The sequence below is a fragment of the Eublepharis macularius genome, chromosome 14, assembly GCF_028583425.1.
Source record: "Eublepharis macularius isolate TG4126 chromosome 14, MPM_Emac_v1.0, whole genome shotgun sequence".
Taxonomy (NCBI): Eukaryota; Metazoa; Chordata; class Lepidosauria; order Squamata; family Eublepharidae; genus Eublepharis; species Eublepharis macularius.
Window position 1 is genome coordinate 31419704 of NC_072803.1, and position 6047 is coordinate 31425750.

Below are 6047 nucleotides of genomic sequence, written 5' to 3' on the forward strand. Positions count from 1 at the left end.
GCGAAGTTAGTTGGTTGGTTAATGACTGGCCGAAGATGATGAGATGCTAAAATTCGTTTTGCTCAGAAATCTTTGGCTAGAATATTGGAAAGAATGGGCACTACTGGGCTCTTTGGGGAGGAGTTGCAAGGAGCCCAACAATTCCTAACAGCTTGGAGAAAAGTTTCTGAGCAGGATTTTTTCCTTTTCTCCTTAAGAGTAACAAAATTTTATTTGACCCCCCCCCCACACACACACACACCTCTGCCAGCTCCACAGATCTCAGGGTCGCTCTCCACCTGCCCGTATCCTCACAACAATTCTGTAAGGTATCAGAACTAAATAAATACTTTGACAGACAGTGGCCCTCTAGGGTCTCATGTCAAGGTGCATTCAAGATACTATCATACATGAAGCTCTTCATGGCCTTGTTCCCTCATATCGGCAGGACAGTCTTTCTCTCTATGCTCCACCGCAGCACCTTTGCTCATCTCAGCAGAGCCTTCTTCAGGTGCCATCCTGCAAATAGGCAAAATCAGCAATTGCCCATACACATGCATTATCTGCTGTGGCATCTGCCTGATGAGGTTAGGAAGGCTCCCACTCTTCTGGGTTTCTGCAAACTATGCAAAACTAAATGATTCAGGAAGGTTTTTTTACACAGGCACTAGGGCTGTACTGAAATGGTTCAGAACGATGCATTGGTAAAGGAATAGGGACTGTAGACTATACTATAAACTATACTACTGTGTACTTGTCTATTGCTGTAAGTATACTTCTGCATTGTTTAATGTGTCATTTTTAAATTCTTATGCTTTGTTTCAGCAGTGTATCAGATTTATGCTTGTTTTCAGATTTCTACACTCCCAAACCTATTGCATTTTTACAGGATACCCTAGCTATTGATTGTATTAATTTACTTTATGTAATCTACCTTGAGTCTCAGTGAGAAAGGAAGACAATAAATAACATTAATAAATAATAGTGGAAACTTGGGGCGGGGCTGTGGCTCAGTGGTAGAGCATCTTGCTTACATACAGAAGGTCCCGGGTCTAATCCCTGACAACTCTGTATTGAACCAAGAGGAAAGGTGGAATATATTTTAATGAATAAATACATTTCCAGGTAAAAGACTTTCAGGCAGGGAAAGATTGCATTGACTCTGGAGAGCACATATCAATCAGTGTGAACAATAGTGAGATGGATAACTAACTAAACAGGATTTATCCCTAAATCATTAGGTTTAAAACAGTGTAATTCTGTTTAGGATGCAATTGTAATGGTCTGTCACAAGAGAACGCCGGTTTCTAAATATGGTTGCCAACCTCCAGGTAGGACCTGGATAGCTTCCCAAATTACAACTGATGTTAGAGATCGGTTTCACTGGAGAAAATGGCAGCTTTGGAGGGTAGTCTCTATGGCATTGCATCCCTAGTGCAGGAGACCAGAGAGAGAGAGATAACTTCATGCCATATGCCTTCACACAGATTTGAAATAGATAAATAAACCCCCACTTTGGAACTGTTAGTGAAGAAGAAAAGTCTGAAATGAAAAAGGAGTAGCTTCAAATCCTAAGTATTAACACACACACACCGCCCCCCAAAACCAGCCTAGAATATTATTACAAGCAAGATGTCGCTGCCATCATGTGGTCAGTTGGGGAAGTGTTCCCACTGCTGTTCTCCATTTTCCATTTGAGACCCAGGTTTGTTTGGTTTTTACCCAGCTTTTCTCTTCAATAGGAAACTAAAGTGGCTTATATAATCATTCTGTCCTCTCCCATGTTATTTTAACCACCACCCTGCAGGGCAGATTAGGATGAAAGAAAGTGACTGGCCAGGTCACCCAGCATTTCAACTTAGAGATGAACTAGACACCTTAAGATCCACACATTTTTGTTCACATGTAAAGCATGTGTGTTTTACCAAAAAACAGAGCAGGAGAGGGAAGGTAAATTCTTGTGGTTTTTATGCCCAGTCATTGTGCAACTGCAGAGGCTTCACTGGCCATACATATGTATTTATATCTCACTCACTCGGAACCTGTAATGCAGTCATTCACCGAAATAAACACATCAATAACTTACCAATTAATAAATGAATGAGCCAAAGAACACCCGCCCCCAGAAGTGCTGCTTGTCCCATCATCTCTGCAAAATTAGCCTTGCTACATTCCAGTCAACCTCTGCTCAGAGGAAGTCATTCTACCCTGGATTAATTCAACAACTCTGGAAATAAGAGTCATGTCAGAGCCAGAAAACCCAGCACAGCAACTTCTACGGAACAACAGAGGGCAGGTAGCTGCTACTCCTACACACTCAGCAGATTGGAAGTGAGGCTCTATGGTGAGCGACCAGTGTAATGCTCAATGCCTAGAAAGTGACCCTAGACAGACTGAGATGGTCCTATGTGGTCTCCTAAGAAATGGCAAAGAGACAGGCACATCTCTCTTTTCTGACAGCTGCCACTGTGCAACCGCTATGCATTGTACGGGGATTAATTTTGCATCACTTCAGTCTCCTTTTAATATTTTGTAAGGTGCCCTGTGGCACCTTGTGTCAGAAGTCCAGACAGAAATGTTACTTTCAAAAAATTAATCTTGCCAGCAAAAGATGCAATTGCAAAATTCTGTGTTAAGGCACAGAAACAGGGCCTTTTAAAAACCCTTGTAGATGGTACCTTGTAGATGGTATCTGATATAACTCTAACACATAAATTACATTAGTTTCTCTCTCTTTATGCATGTGCTGTATCACACCTAGGGCTATGGCAACAGCTGGTCATAGGAGGCTGCAGCTCTTGATCATCATGGCCAAGATGAAATCAGCAGAAACGTAGAATGGGAAGTATTGGGTAAAAATGGAAAATCCAGAACAAAAATCCACGCAATACCCTTTAACAGGGCTAACCTACAACCAAAGACTTCCATCTGCTCTTGCAGAGAACTGTGCTTCTCCCCATCAGTCTTTGAGTGTCATTTGGAACTTACTAGATTGTACCTTTTTCAGTGAGATGACACTCCACTGCCTGCTTCTTCCTCCCCAGATCGAAGTGCTATAATCCAAGGCCTACAGTAATTAAACTGTGAGCCTGTAAGCATCTAGCATCAAAAGCTGGCAAAGCAGAATCTTGGAGCATTGTAGCTCATTAGATCTTAAGCTTGATTTAAACATTTTCCTCCAAGAAAAAAAGAACTCACGCATGGAGCTGCTACGTGGCATTGTGCAGGTAATAGGCCAGTTGAACAAAACACTGTGTTTGAAAAATTCCAGACAAGTGCTTTTGCTTCAACCAGCATCATGTTTAAATCAAGCATTACCATGACTGGCAGTGCAAACCTAAGCAGAGTGGCACTCTTCTAAGAGCACTGACTTCAGTGGAGTTAGAAGGTTGTAACTCTGCTTAGGATTGCCATTAACTTTACAGAGCAAACACCAGATGTCCACAGTAGGCTGCTTGTTTGTGTGCAGGGAGACCCTTTGATCTGGCAAGCAACAACTAAAGCCAAACTGCCCCCAGAGGTAAATCCAGCAGTCCAATGTTGTTTATTGCACATCAAAAGGGAAGGAGGAAGCAGGGGGAGGATAATCATCAAATCTAAGAGAGCCATGTCTGAGACCCATCCCAAAGTGTGTTTATATAGGGATTTGTTGCCAAGCTCAAATAAAGTGCAGATCACAAGCTGCAGCACAGAACTGCCTTTCTGGAGAATTTCAGCATTCCTCTTTGAGAGATCTTCATTCTAGTGGCGATCCACTCATTGCATCTAAAAAAACAGGCTCTAATTCACAAAAGGACAGACCAGCATAAAATGGATACTAGTCATTAACGTGCCACAAGATTCCAGGTAATTTCTGCTGCAACACACTAACAGTGAAATCCTTAGCAGGGTTACTAGAATAACCCTAATGGAATATCCTTGAACTAGGAGAGAAAAGAACGAGTGTGGCTTCTCTTGTTCTGCCTAATAATGTGATCAGTGATAATGCCCACATCAAAGTACACTGATAATGCAAGAACCTCCAAACATCATAAATTGAAGAGATGTACCTTCCATTTGACACTCACTCTGCCAAGTGCTGGAAATTCAAATATTTATATGCATGGGGAGAGGGGACCTCTGGAAAAGGCAGGATTTTCTTAAGATTTCAAGACCCACTCCTGGGTGCAGCCCTCAAGTTATTTGTTGTGGCTGTTTAATACTTGATAACATCTGGAACAGTGTTAAAAGGTCACACACCTCACTCCCTGCCATTTTAAGCAAACAGATCTGCACTTGCATGCATACCTAGCTGCAGTTTCTTTGTACGTGGAACTACAGGGTGGTCCAGAAATATAGTAAACTTCTGTAGCCAAATGTCAAGGGTGGTGGCAGTAGACAGATTATCGTTCTAAGACAGTTCTCTTGTATATAAGTTATCTAGTGAAGCCCCTATCTCCCACTTCAAGTATATATGGGTCTACTGAAGACAACCTCATCATACATTTGGGGCAGTTGAGGGACAGGTTATAAATCAGAAGGGCATATAAAAAGGATTGAGTGCTCCCTCTCCTTGGAAATCTCCTCATTTAGAGACTGGTGGAAGCTCAGCTCCAACATCTTCTGAATATGCCTATATGTGGATAAGCAGGGAGAGATTTTCTGTGCTATACCAACAAGAATAAAATGTTCACTTGTACTTCTTTTCTACTTCTCCACAACAATCTTTTTAAATACCATGAATAAACCCGAAGCAACTGGCTGTGCAAGGGGAAGAAGTTTCAACATGTAAACGATACAGCAGCAGAGACCATCAGTTGCTAAGAGAAGTAACTGTGCGGAAATTGACCTGTGGCCACTATAACATGGATCAAACTGGCAAGCTCTGAAGCTACACACAAATCACGGCAGCATGGACGATAAAGAAGTTGGCTCCGCGGGCACACTTTTAAAAGGTTTTATTCATGCTTGCCGATCTCTGGGACAACCGCTGCAGAAACTGACACTCTCAGGGTCAGGGAGAGGAACTGAAGAATACCTGGAAGCATTCAACACCTGAAGCCTTACCTGCAGCAGTACAGGAAAAGCTTTACACTCTGATTTCACCACAAATCGTGGCCACCTTATACATTCCCAGCAAAAATGGTTAACCTTTTTCTTTGGCCTATTGATAAAGCCATTATTACATGTCTGAATGCTCCCTGCAACATGCATGAATAAAAACAGTCTGTCCTGCCCGGTGAGCTAGTTCTCTGCGTGAACTTTCAAAAAAATGCAGCATCTTCCTGCAAACCTCCACTTGTTTCAACTCAAGTTACCACCTGGTTTCGAGACCGCTTTTCTCCACCATTATTTGTAAAGCAGGGTGTTTTTTTAAAAAAAAAAGTATCCAAATTTTTATTTTACCTTTAGATACCTGAAAATACAGCAATTTCCCAATATATACATGTGACAATTAGGTCATAAATATACAGAACTCACATGGTTACATACACACACAAAACCCAGGAGTGTCAATTGTCTGTTTAATAAGAAAAAAAATGATGGGCACAACCAATAAGTTATTTCACATTCTGCAACAGAGGGATTTCCTGGTGGAGAGGAAGAAGAAAGAAAGCTCTCTCATCTCCCCTCCAAGCTGCTTGCCTGAGTACAGCTCACATAAGCCTTGTATGTTCACAGCTCTACAAGTCAATAAGAAAGCAGACTCAGATCTCAGGAGCACAGGGTAATGAGGAGAAAGGCAAACACCTTTGGCACAAAAACATGCAATACAGGAAATACCAAGTGAACCGCGAAGGGGGGTGTATGGGCCAGACCTAAAACTAGCTTGAGGACCAGCCTCAGAGTGGCCTGTCCCAAATCAAGAGGGGAAAAGAGTAGAATTGGTTTGGTCTAAGCATCACACTACACAAGACATTTAACAAGTTGAGTCCGGATTCCCCTCTCTGGAGCTGTATGTGCAAAAAGGAGGAATAACGCCTGGTCCATTTTGGATCTGAAACATGGATCAGGGGAAGGCAAGAGTCCCTCCTTTCCCTGAACAGCAGCCTCAAGCCAAATCTGGCCCATGCAGAGTTTTATACGGA